Source organism: Microtus oregoni, unplaced genomic scaffold, assembly GCF_018167655.1.
Source record: "Microtus oregoni isolate MIOR12 unplaced genomic scaffold, Mior012 000116F_ref0000321, whole genome shotgun sequence".
Classification (NCBI taxonomy): Eukaryota; Metazoa; Chordata; class Mammalia; order Rodentia; family Cricetidae; genus Microtus; species Microtus oregoni.
The window spans coordinates 77,653-91,920 of record NW_024544745.1 but is presented as its reverse complement, the minus strand read 5'-3'; positions in this window follow the sequence as shown (position 1 = coordinate 91,920).

Sequence of the window (14,268 nt, the reverse complement as noted above, 5' to 3'; positions counted from 1 at the left end):
CTGAGATTTCCACCTGAAAACTGTTTTCATATTGGATCAGGATCTGAAGACTATCTGCGAGCAATGCAAGGTGGATATTCATAGATTGCGTGAATAGAAGACTGTGGGTGGAATATAATTAGGAATCATTTTACATTGGGCTACAAAAGCTCTGAGAAATTTGTTGCTATATTATTTCATCATTTTCCAAATATCAGAATGTGCTTACATACATAAAGATAGCTACAAAATCAGTGGTATAATCACATAGAACTGCTATCATATAGGTGGACCACATCTGATCAAATTGTCATGTGATATGTAATTATTGTTACTTAGGAAATAGGAAACTGGCTCATCAAAGTGGCAGCACAAACCATTTTCTAAGTGAGTCAGGCATGGTGGTGCACACCTTTAATCCCTGTACTCAGGAGGCACATGCAGTGTATCTCTGTGGTTTGAGGTCAGCCTGGTCTACACTGTGAGTTCCAGGATAGCCAAGTCTACACAGAAATCCTTCTCTTGAACTTCCCCACCCAAATATTTCCAAGTGAAACTAGAGATTATGTATATGTAGTGACTCTAGGGCCCTAATCTAGACATTTTAGTAGAATATCTAAGTTTCAGGAGTACAGAATTCACTTTGCTGAATTAATCATTAATTCTTTTATCTAAACAGTCTTTTGTGTGTGTGTTTATTTTTTTTTAGTTGTTGCAAAAAGAAATTAAAAAAAATTTCTGTCTCCTCCCCATTTCCCATTTCCCTCCCCCTCCTCGCAAACATCTCCCCTCCCCCCACTCCTCTCCCCCTCCCCCCTTATGGAGCACTATTTTGTATCAGCTATTATTCAAGCAAGAATTGGCAGCTATTTCCATAGGAGAAATGTTGCATAAGTTCACCTTTTCCCTTTCAACTCCTGGAAATTATATACGTGCAACAGGAAAGATGAAAACAAAAGCCTCACAAAGAAAACATGTTTGCCAGGAAAAGTCAATGTCTCTGTCAGTGTCTTTCCTTGTTGTTGTGACAAAATCCATGATAAGATGCAACTGAAGAGAGGATGAATTCTACCTGAAGTTCAAGGTGATGCATCCTATCAGACAGGGAAGACATGGAGGCGGAATCAGGGACAGATTATTATATTGTATCTACTGTAAGGAGGCAAAAAGTATTCAGGAAGTGAAACTGGGCTATAAAACATCAAGATACACATGCAAGTGGCCCAGCAACACTTCATCGTCCGAACATGCCCAAGCAGTACCACCATCTGGGACCCAAGTATTCAAACATAAGAACCTATGGGCAACATTACACATTCAAACCATAACAGTTTCCATTAGGTGGCCACAGAACTTCTTTTAATTATGTTATGTAACATTTATAGAAGGCCATTGATTTGGACTGAGCTTTTCCACTGGTTTCCACTGGACCAAAGCAAGGTGGAATTGCTAAAGTTTTATGGCAAGAAACCAAAAGTAAGTCACTCATGTAAGCTTCTGACTAATTAGATATAACAACTAAATTATCTTAAACAGACTAGGTTTAGCCAACATAAGAAGTCACCTCTGTTTGACTTTTTAATTTTACTTTTTTTGATTTTTCCATTCAAAAATTTACATGTCCTCCCATCCTCCCATTCCTCTCCTGCTCCCCCACTCACCCTCCTCCCTCTCCCTTCCTCCTTAAGAGAGGGCAGGGAACCCTGCCCTGTGGGAAGTCCAAGCTCCCCCCCCCCTACATTCAGGCCTAGGAAGCTTTGCATCCAAATAGACTAGGGTCCCAAAAAACCAGTACATGCAGTGGAAACAAGTCCCAGTGCCTTTATCAAAGGCTTCTCAGTCAGCCCCCATTGTCAGCCACATTCAGAGAGTCCAGTTTGATCACATGCTCATTCAGTCCCGGTCCAGCTGGATTTGATGAGCTCCCATTAGAACAGGCACACTGCTTCAGTGGGTGGACCAACCCCTCACAGTCCAGACTTCTTTGCTCATCTTTTCCCTCCTTTGGCTGTTCAACTGGACCTTGGGAGCTCAGTCCGTTGCTCTGATGAGGGTTTCTGTCTCTATCTCCATTCATTGCCAGATGAAGATTCTATGGTGATATTCAAGGTAATAAACAGTGTGATAGTGGAGCAAGGCCAGTTCAGGCACCTTCTGCTCTGCTGCCCAAGGACATAGCTGGGGACATCCCCATGGACACTTGGGATCCATCTAGAGTCAAGTCTCTTGCCAACCTTAAAATGGTTCCTTTAATGTAGATAACTTCTTCCCTGCTTTTATATGCACCCTTCCTCCATCTCCACCCTCCCACTCTCCCAATCTCTCCCCAGTCTTTCCCTTCTCCCTTCTCTGTCTTAGAGAAGCCATATAACATGGTGAACCCAAAGAAAAACATATATAGATCCTCCTGGAAATTGGAAGCAAACAAGATCGCTGGGCAAAAGTTGGGAGCATGGAGGTAGGGGTAGTGGTGGGGGTGGGGTTGAGGTTGGGGGAAGAGGAGAGGTGGAGAGAGAAGGGAGAAGGAAAAGTCTGCTTGACTTTTTAAAAAGAAAGCAACTTTTGGCATAATCAATCCACTTTTGATTCTGTATTTCTATTCTATTCTATCCATTCTATTCTATCTCAATTCCTGCGACCCACACTGCACAATGGGGTTCTTTAATAATTTCTGGTTCTGAAGGATACCCAATCTAGGAAGTGTTCATTCTTTCCTCAATCTGCCAAATTTATTTTGTATAAAGTACTTTAAAACAGATTGTTAAGTAAGAAAGACTCTTGTCACGAACTTTCACTGGTACTGCTTTTAAACAGATATAGGTTAGGATACTCCAAATTGTCCAAAGATGGATAATTAAAATGGAACCTGGCACAACACTGGATACAAGTGTATTTATTTATACATGGAACTGTATAATAAAAACTCCAATGGTACGAAGCATTTTGCCACAGAATAAAGAAGTATTCTGTTCAAATATGCTTTCATAAAATTAGAAACAAAATGAGAATAATTAATTCTTAAATCAAGAACACAAGACATTAGAGCACCAGGAAAAAAATTGGTGGTCCAAAAGAAAAGAGTGGATTTCAGCATTCACAACTAAAGAGAAATTTACTGGTCCTAGATATATTTGGAGATGAAATGAATGAAATTTGTTGATAATGCAAATATGAAGTATGTGTGTCCACTCTAACATCCTGTATGGGTCCATATGAATGAGTTCACATGGCTTCATATTTCTATAAAAAATTTAAAAAATAGCACATCTTAGTATACTGGCTTACATGGTTGTGATTATTGATTTTATGTGACAACTGAATTAAATCATTTCTTTTTCCCAGTATAAGTCTTGGTGTGGTTATGCAAATATTTCATAATGGAAGTGGGCTCCAGCCAGTTACTTCAAGACCTTCAAACCAAAGACTTAGCTTTCCCAAGGTACAAAAATTTCAGCTCTAAAATTGTGACATCCATTCTCATCTAAATTTCTGGATCATAAGACAGTTAGTCTACTCTACAATGATACTAGATTTATCAGTCACAAATCATGAGAAATAGTTCCTTAAAGAAGTTCATTCTATACCTTTTTCTTTCTTTTGTGTTACCCAGTAAAGGGAAATTGGGTGGGAGACAAAGTTAGTGGTATTTGATCAGTTTTATCTTTGTGATTTATGTAGTTCCCTTTCAGCCTAATGCATGTGTATAGATCAAGGAATTAATTCCTCAAACACCTGTTGCTGACTCTGCCTGTTTATTCAGCATGATGACATAAAGGTGCAAAGCCAGCGTTCTTATCACTATAGGAATGTGTCTTTTGGTATGGGTACTGGAGGAGTAAAAGTGGAATCATGTCAATGAAGATACTAGATTGTGGATCGGTGAGGTGGCTTAGGGGTAACGGTACTTGCATAGCAAGCCTGCACATGGGAGTTCTATCCCCAAAACTTACATAAAAGTGGAGGAACAGAACTAACTTCTCAAAGTTGTCCTCTTACCTAGACATGCATGCTTTGGAATACATGCTCATTTACACATATCATGCTCACACACACACACACTATAAAAATAAAATATTAAAGAGGATAGTTTGTAGAAACTTGTTTAAGTTACCTGATGTGTACAATTATAATGAAGCGGTGTTGTTAATGTATTGTTCCCAGAGAATTTCTCTTGTTACAAACATATTCAGTAACACAATATATACAAATATAAATTGTTTTTATAGTTATTTTGGATAGAAATTACATAAAATAGAAGTTTTCAAATTTCTTACATTGTTAACACCACAAATCTAAATTACTTTTACAAGCGTAGGTCACATATCTACCCAAATTTACAACATTCTTTTTTGTCTCACCTACCAATAGGAATAGTGTATTTTTATCAGTCATTGCTAATAGAAAGACAAATTGTTGATTCTCTTAATTTAAAATGATTTCCTGGTATTGTCATACCACAGCAATATAAAGTAGAAGCAAAAATCCAACATTAAACTCTATGCTGACTAATCTTGGTTTTCAACTTGACACACACGGGAAGAAGGAGCCTCAGTTGAAGAATTGCTTCCATCATATTGGTCTGTTGGTGTATCTATGGGACATGTTCTAAGTTGATAATTGATGTAAGATGGCCCAGTACACTGTGGACCATGTCATCCTGGGCAGGTAGACCTGGGCTATACAAAAAAAAAAAAAAAAAAAAAAAAAAAAAAAAAAACATAGCCTAGCAAGCAAGGAAAGGAAATCCAGTAAGCAGTGTACACCCTTCATGGTTTCTTTTTCAGGCTCCTGCATTTGTTTTCTTTGGTGACAGAATGTAACTTGTAAATTGAAATTCTTTGCCCCTCAAGTAGTTTTCTGTCAGAGTTTTATCACAGAAACAAAAAGCAAACTAGGACAAGCTAAAACTCAAGAGAAAGGTACTGTGTGTGTGTGTGTGTGTGTGTGTGTGTGTGTGTGTGTGTGTGTGTGTATTTGAAGTTACTTAATGAAAATATTGCATTTAATTATTTTCATTGTGGCATTTGGGGCAGTCAGATTTAAATATTGTACTTAGTTGTGATTTCTCATTTTAAAAATGTTTGAATATCTACATTTGTCTTTCCTATATTTTGGCAAGCATATGGCATGTGTGTACATAGTAGTGTGTGTATGTGTGTGTAGTGTATGTATATGGTGTATGCATAAGTGTGTGAATATGTACATATGTGTGCAGAGGCTACAGCAGGAGGGTAGTTGTCTTCCTTGCTCTCTCCCCACCCTATTGCCTGGAGAAAAACTCTTTCATTTAATGGGATGCTTGCAATTTCAGTGAGCTCTTTAAATCTACCTGTCTCTACCCCCTTTGGGCATTACAGGCACAAGCAGCCATGTTCAACTTTTTATGTGGGTGCTGATGTTCAATTTCAAGTCCTAAAGCTTTCAGAGTACGTGCTTTTAACCACCGGGCAATCTCCAGTCTTGTTTGCACAGTTTTTAAGGATGTTTGACCTAGAGAGGACATTCCAAATTGTCCCAGCTTCATAATTTACAAAAATTTGACTCTGACCCTGATTATGAGGGCAAGAAGAGTATTGAAAGACACCCAACTCCCTCTTTTTATTTTTTTGATCTTATAGTTGGCTATTTCTGGGTCTTCTTACTCTAGAAGTGTAGCCACCATCAAAAGCACATCAGTTATACATCTCTTACACTAGCTTGTAATAGTCAGAAAGTCACAAAATAGCAAATTTCCTTCCTAATTTGCCCATCTTCTATTATCCCCTTAAGTGTCGTGTTGCTTCAGCAAATGCCATGCTTCTCTTGTCCATCTTCCACAACCTAAACTTGAATATTTTCTTTTTATTCTCCCTTATTTATTCCACTGGTCCCCTAAAACTGACTAAATGTAAGCTATCATACATTCAGGGCTTTAACGAAAGATTAACTACCTTGTTTTCTCTCTGTTTTGATTTCTCAAATTTTCTAGAAAAGGGATTCTTGTGAATCTCTTTTCTAGGAAAAGTCATACCCATGGAACGAAAATGGTGTTGGTGAAGTCAAAATGGGAGAAACAGTGCTGTGTGGACAGAACTAAGAGAAAAAAATGAAGTTTAAAGGGTATATCTGCAGGTATATAGAACACTTATAGTATATTCAGTTTTGAGGATATTTTTATGTGTGCCTCATAGGCAACTTTGGATCTGTGTGAAAGAATGTATGACCTCAGAAGCAGTATTTAGTCTCATGGAATCATGTAGGGTAAGAGCCAGAAAGGACATTAGAGATCATAATCCAGTGACTTCATATTACAAAATGGTCACTGGCACTGAATGAGCTGGGCAAAATCACAAATGTGGTTGCAGTTGCCTCAAGGACTCTAATCCATGTAAACTAATAACTAAAGTAACCAACAACATGCTCTGTTTGATAGTAGCAGTAAATCCAACTACTTAGAGTCATAGCTGTTGAGAAGTATGGACAGACATTTCCAAGGCTAAATGAAGAAAACAAAATATCCCCTTAAATAGCAGAATGCACTGTAGTTAACACTCAAATTGAATTTACTATTTAATCATGTGAGATCGGGGCCTATTGCATTGTAGGAGAACTTAAGAAAAGGGAAGTAAAATAAATGCCTGAAAATAAATATTTTTAAAACTATGTGATCTCAGGAGTTATATCACTGTCTTCCAGGGAGCTGTATAAAAATGAAAATTGTAAGGTTTTGGTTTAGAGCTATAAGATCAGCACATTTAAGTGAAAGGCCAGGTAGTGGAGACTCAATAAGTGTCAGAGATGATGCTTAAAAATGCAGCTTTGGATCTCAGTTGTATTAGCAATCTAAAAATGTTGTAGGGTCTCCATGGACAAGAATGGTGTGCTATGTATTCCAGAAAGCTAGAAGAAAAGTTATCGTATATATTATTGAGGGGATAGACATGTTTACTTTAATTTGTGGTGATATTTTGTTTATGCTTATTGCCTGAAGATCAGAGGGCTGAGTGAGACATTAGTTAACCATAGAGGTCTATAGGTCTGTACAGACAGACAGGAAGTGATATGGCTGGGTGTAGAGAGTAATATAAGGTGGGAGGAGACAGGAGCTCAGCCTTTTTTAGACTGAAGAGTTAGCAAGGTAAGATTGGGCTGTGGATTGTTCCTTTGTCTCCCCGATATTTCAGAATTTACCCTGATATCTAGCTCCAGATTTTTTAAGACCAATTAGAACTCATGTAACACTAACTTCAACATTTCAGTAATGTGTGTGTATATATGTACATTACTGAAATGTACATATATACATATGTATACACATATATCCACAGAATACACACACACACACATTTATATATATGCCTATCAACTTACTTGTGCTGCAGGAATTCCTAAAGCCAGTAGCCTTTATGTTACCTGCCCACTTCGGCGTGACCTCTTATACTATATATGCCACTGTAAAGCACATGCCCTGCCTCTCTTCTGTCTGTGGAATTCAGCTGCTGTTCCCCGTTCAAGCAGAGGACTATAATCTGTGAGTCTACTCCTAAATAAATGATCCTCTATTATACTCACTTCTGAGTTAATGTGGATTTTTTTAAGTATCCAACTCTATCTGGCACCCATGTTGATTCTGACTCCACAACTAACACGTGGACCCACTTAAAGGACTAACTGCAGCCAAGAAAGTCTCCTACCCCAGCCCACCTGGTTTGCTTTTACCTAAACCATTTTTTTAAACCCCCGCCAATGTGGAGCTAACTATGTGCAGCGACTCCGAAATTTCCCAAGCTCATGTACATCTACTTCCCCACTGCTGCATTTCCTGCCACATGATGATTTGCACAGCTTCCAGTGTGTGCTCCCTGCCCATGAGTTATGAGCTTCTTGCTCCATGTATGGAACTGATTTAATTGCTTTTAATTTGTCAAGCAAAGCATATTTCTCAATATTTAACCAGCATCAAGGCAAAAAAAAAAAAGCAGTTCAGGACTTTTCATGGCACTTGGTTGTGCCACTAGTTGCAACTTTCAACCATGACACCTGCTGGACAATAAAGATTATTACACCTAAAACAATTTACCAGACCTCATAACAGTAATTAATAAATCAATAAACTTGAAAGTTATATAATGGCAGACAGCAATACGATGGAAATTTTTAGTAACGTTTTTGCTAATACTATAGATTGTATTCTGCAAGGCTTATATGGTTATTGTGATACATCCATTTATTGGTTATTGGGGATCTGTTTTCTCTTCATATTATATCCTTAAGAAAATGGTTTGATAAGATAGTCCCGAGTGAGACACTTTTAGAAATGATACAGTCTTTACAGACTAATAATAAACAGCTAGCTGATAGGATTAATACCATCAAAAATCCAAAGATACTTGAAAAAATTAATTCTATTGAAAAGGGTAACATTAATTTGACAGACAAAATTGAATCCATGTCAAAGGGTACTGAGAAATTATCTGAAGGAATTCATACTGTTGAATTTGACAATCAAAATTTGATAAATAGTTATGATAGGTTAGCAGATACACTATCTCTCCAGGAAGGCAATCTGTATGTTATCCAAATAATGTCCAAAGATGAGATATAATCTTTAAAGGAAAAACTTCAGACCTTGGAATCACATGTGTAAGATGAGGACCAGAGGCTAGTGCCTCAATGAAATCACTAGAGATATATATAGGCCAGGAGATTCAGGCTTTACAAAAGACAGTAGTAAAAAGATTGGAAATGATTAAGCAAATTATTGGAGCTGATGAGCAGGGAAAGAAGGTAGAAGGACAGGATTCGCCATCACCAGTAGCTGTCAGAGATGACTTACCCAGGGCTTTAGCTTCCTACCCTTTAATCTACTTTGACAAAGCCTCAAGTTCTAAAGGCCCTAAAGGATTGAAAGAAGATGGATGGATACCTATAGGAATGAATGATCTAAAAGAAATTAAGCAAGTAGTAGTAACTTATGGTTTGCATTTTGCATTTGTTAGGGAGATGATAAAGACATGGTCTTCTAGCATTAAAGTGATGCCACACAACTGGCTTTAGTTAGTTTTAACTGTCCTAGATGATGGGCATAAACTGATGTTTAAATGTTATTTCAGGGAAGAGGCTAAAATTTTAGAACAGCAGGGAAAAGCAAAATGACTTGAGACTTCCCAAGATCAAATTCTTGGTGAGGGCACTTATGCTGACCCACATGCTCAAGCTCTTTATGATGAAGAGATCTTGTCCCTATGCCACAAAGCAGCCTTAAATGCTTGGGACAGGATTCAAGAACTAGGAAAATAAATTGAATCATATACCAGGGTTAAACAGGGCCAGAGAGAATCCCTTAGTGACCTTTTTTTTTTTACAAAGATTAACTAAAGCTGTACAAATAATAGTAACAGATCCAGATGCTAGACGAGTACTTATTGAATCTCTGGCTTTTGAAAATGCCAACTTAGAATACAAAAAGATACTTGGGCCTTTAAAGTTTAGATCAGCACAAATAGATGAATGGATCCTGCATACAATGAAGACTGAGACATTTGACTATAATACTGCATTTGGGGTAGGAGAAGCAATTTCCACAGTAATGAAGAAATATCAAAATGCAAAACATTTTATTTGTGGCAGAATAGGACACCTGAGAATGGATTGTAGATAAGGAATTCCTAGGAATAATATCTCCTCTGGGAATGGCAAGAATAGGAGGATTCGGCCTTCAGGTATATGTAGAAGGTATGGCAAAGGCCGACATTGGACCTCTGAATGCAGATCAACAAAAGATAGACAAGGCTACCTGATACCATTGGGAAACTCCTTGGGGGGGGCCTCTCTCAGGTCCCCAAATCAAAAGGGGATCAGTCATTCCTAGTCACTCTGAAGGATATATCTCACAAGGAAAATTTAAAAATCCAGAACCTTCTGTAAAAAGCCATACTTTTCTAGATGATGGAATAAGCATGGAGAATGAATCAAAAATTCCAATAGGAAATAGGAAACATATGTTCTGGCAGACTTCTATAAATGATCAAAGACTAAAGCTAAGAGTGCATATAAATAACATTGTAATTATGGGTTTCATAGACATGGGTGTGAATGTGAGTATCATTACTTTAGAATCTTGGCATCAAAATTGGCCTCTTCAAGAGCCAGGTGTTCAATTACTAGGAATTGGAACCCTATCTCAAGTTAAACAACGCACAAGATGGGTTGAATGCATAGGGCCAGAAGGACAGAGAAGAAGGCTGAGGCTGTGACTAATATGGGGTCATGACCTGCTTTAGCAATGGAATATCCAGACTAGCATTCCTGCAGTCCCAGAAACTCATAATTTTAGGAAGGATTTTATAAGGTACTATAGACAAAGGTCACCAGCCATTCGGTCTGTACAAGAACACAAAGCAACTAGCAAACCTTTAGAGGTACCAACAGTACTACCTTTAAAATGGTTAACTGAGAAACCAATATGGGTTAAACAGTGGCTAATAATAGAATATAAACTATTGGCTTTAGGACAACTGGTACAGAAGCAACTAGATGCTCATCATATTGAAGAATCAACCAACCCTTGGAACTCTCCTGTATTTGTTGTTAAAAAGAAATCTGGTAAATGGAGAATGTGACAGATCTAAGATCTGTCAATAAGGTAATTCAACTTATGGACCCTCTACAATCTGGAATCCCTCTGCCTTCTTTATTACCAAAAAAATGGCCTTTTATACTTATTGATTTAAAAGATTTTTTCTTCACTATACCTTTACAAGAAAAGGACAGAGAAAACTTTGCCTTCACAGTGCATACTTATAATAATCATCAGCCTACTAGGAGATGCCAGTGGACCATCCTTCCACAGGTAATGCTCAATAGCCCCACCCTATGCCAATACTTTGTAAGTCAGCCATTGGAAATAATATGTAAAAAAATTCATAAATCTATAATTTACCATTACATGGATGACATTTTGCTATCTGATTCAAACACAGATACTTTAGAAAGAATGTTTGAAGAAATAAAGTTTTGCCAAAATCGTGTTTACAAATTGCTCCTGAAAAAATAGAGAGGTGATTCTGTCAATCACCTAGGTTATAAAATAGGTTAAAAGAAAAATTACAGGAGGCAGATGTGGATAGGTTGAATCCAAATCGTGATGGCATTTTAGTCATATTGACTTCCAGAATTTCCCCCATAGGAATTTTAATGCAATGGAAAGATATTATCTTAGAATGGATTTTTACCATATAAACCAAGTAAAAAATTAAAAACTTATGTGGAAAAAGTCACTGAATTAATTAGAAAAGGAAAATTGAGGCTTCATCAACTAGCAGGTATAGACCCAGCAGAGATTATAGTGCCTTTTACTTCCGATGAAATTAAAAAAAAAATGTGGGAAGACAATAAACCTTGACAAAGAGCTTGTGCTCATTTTTAAGGAGAGATTAATAACAGTAATCTCCAAAGTGATAGAATTAACCTTATAAAGAGAACTACTTGGATCCTTCCCTGCATTGTACAGAACACACCAATAACTGGAACCCATACATTCTATACTGATGCAAACAAATCAGGAAAGCCAGGCTACAAATCACAAGATTTAAGTAAGGTGGAACAAAGCCCTTATAATTCTGTCCAAAAGGCAAAATATATGCTATTTTCATGGTACTAATGGGTTTTAAAGAACCTCTTAATATAATTACTGATTCATAGTATGCAGAAAAGTTGTTTTGCATATTGAAACCACTGAATTTATACCAGATGATACAGAATTAACTTCAAAATATACTAAGAAATAACTTTATCCCATATACATAACACACATCCTATCCCTTACAGGTCTTCCAGGTCCTCTAGCACAAGGTAATGCAGAAGTTGATTGATTACTGATTGGAATTAAATTGAAGGACTCAGAATTCCATAAGAAACTTCATGTCAATAGCAAAGTTTTAAAGAAAGTGTTTTTTATTACATGGCAACAAGCTAAGGAGATTATAAAGATATGTCATACTTGCTCTTTCTATAACCAAATACTGCTAACTGCAGGGAATAACCCAAAGGGTACTCAAAGGAATGAATTCTGGTAGATGTATAGGTTCCACTTTGCAAAATTTGGAAAATAAAAATATGTACACCACACCATTGACACTTATTCAGGTTTTCAATGAACAACTGCTTTGAGCTCATAAAAAGCTGATTCAGTAATCACCCATTTATTAGAAGTTATGGCCATCATGGGTATACCTGCACAAATAAGACAGATGATAGTCCAGCATGTTTCTCTAAGAAAATGGAACAGCTTTTTTTTCTTATTATAATATAAAGCATATTACAGGTATAGCACACAATTTTGCAGGTCAGGCAGTTATAGAAAGATGAAATCAAACTATAAAGGATATGTTAAACAAACACAAAAGGATGGGAAATACCTTCAGAAATAGATTACATAATGCTTGAATTTTCTTAATGCTAATGAGAAAGGGACAACAGCAGCAGAGAGACATTGGATAACAGAAAAGTCTTCTGAATTAAATCAGCCACCGTATTTCAAGGATGTGTTGACATCACAATGGAAGCCACAAGATGTGCTACGTTGGGGAAGAAATTTTGCTCTTGTTTCAACAGGAGAAGAAAAGTCTTGGATACCATCAAAATTAGTAAAGATTCAGTATGAAAAAGAGAAATATCTTGAGAAAGAGAAGTGACAGCTCATCCACAGAGGTGACAACCAATCAGGTGGTAAGGAAACCTCATAAGGGTTGGGGCATGGTTATGTTCTTGTCTTTGCAGGAAAATACTCATTTTCAGAAAGTCAAGAGACTCTGGACGCCTAGATGCCTAAAGAGGAAAGGATAATTATCCAGATTATCCAAGCAAAGAGAATTATCACTAGTGAGGACATGTCATCTGAGGGTAATACTATCTGAATACTAAATAAAACAATAATCATTACTCACTTAAAAATAAAAGTTGGCCTTTGAGTTGGACAGTGGCTCTGTCCTTCTCTAAATCCAAGTATGTTGTTAAAGTTAAAATCCGGAGTTTCTGTCTCATGTCAGGAGCCATGGTAAGGGACGGAAATAGCAAAGAATTTAGAAAAAAAATGACTTTTCTTCATACCTATTTTTGTGTCTATCATACCTGTCACTGAATATATATGCCTGTATAAATAATGTTTAAGCTTTCCACAATTAACAATGAATTTTCCTGCAGTAATCATTGAAGTTTCCAGGAAGAAGATGGGGCTACACATATATCCACCTGGTTCATGTGACCTCAATATGCTGATAGTGCTACAATAAGACCTGTTTTCGGTACCAGCTGCTCAAGATGGTTCCAACTTGGTTAGCTGAAATGGTGTATTTGTGTTTTTTTTTTTTACAATGTTCTTGTCAGAACTCTGAATAGGAACCTCAGAAAAATCCTACCAAATACTCAGAGTCTATTTTCAATTATACCAGACAGTAAGTTTTGGACTTAACCAATATTTTACTTTCACAGGATCCCATAGAAAGAACATTGCTCCCATAACAGCTAGAAGAATTCTAGAAGATGATGTCCCCTCTCCCAACAAAGTTTGTCTTCAGGGTTAGGGACATTGTTTGGGTGTTGATTATAATTGTTATAGTGTTGGGTGTTGAGAGGGAAATTTTGTAAGCTCAGGGATCTCTTGAAAAAAAGGAAGAAATTAAAAGGGATAATAGATTAATTTGAGCTTACTCACACTAATAATAATAATGAGTAATGAAGTGAATACTTGTGAGCTATTATTTACATTGGTATAGATTCTCTTGTACTGATTCAAACTTAAATTATATTGAATATGTTCCTATTTTCATCTACAATATTTGTATACCTAGGCAAAGTTACTTTGTCATATTGTATGCACGCATGCTTCTACCTCTGCTTAAGATATTTTGTATATTGACATAATTTTAAGATATATCTATCTTATTGCAATATACATTTCTACCTCAGATCAAGATACTCATACATTGTTTATATTTTAAAGTTATTGTCCTTGTTTGCTGCACAGTTGTTTAAAGATTGTTTAATATTCTCATATGAAGTCTTAGTCTTTAAGTTATATAGGTATTAAGATATATAGGTCAATAGTCATCCATGTTTGTCATACTTATAGTTAGACTAATCAGGTTCTTTAGATACATAAAGATTGTATTGTACATAGATAGATAGTCTTCAACCACTTCAAAGAGCTGTAGAGTAGTAGAGTATGGAATTTATATAACTTAGGGTTTTGTTAAAGTGAGACACGAGTGGTCTTGGCAGTACCCATCTATTCCCAAGAGAATGCTGAGC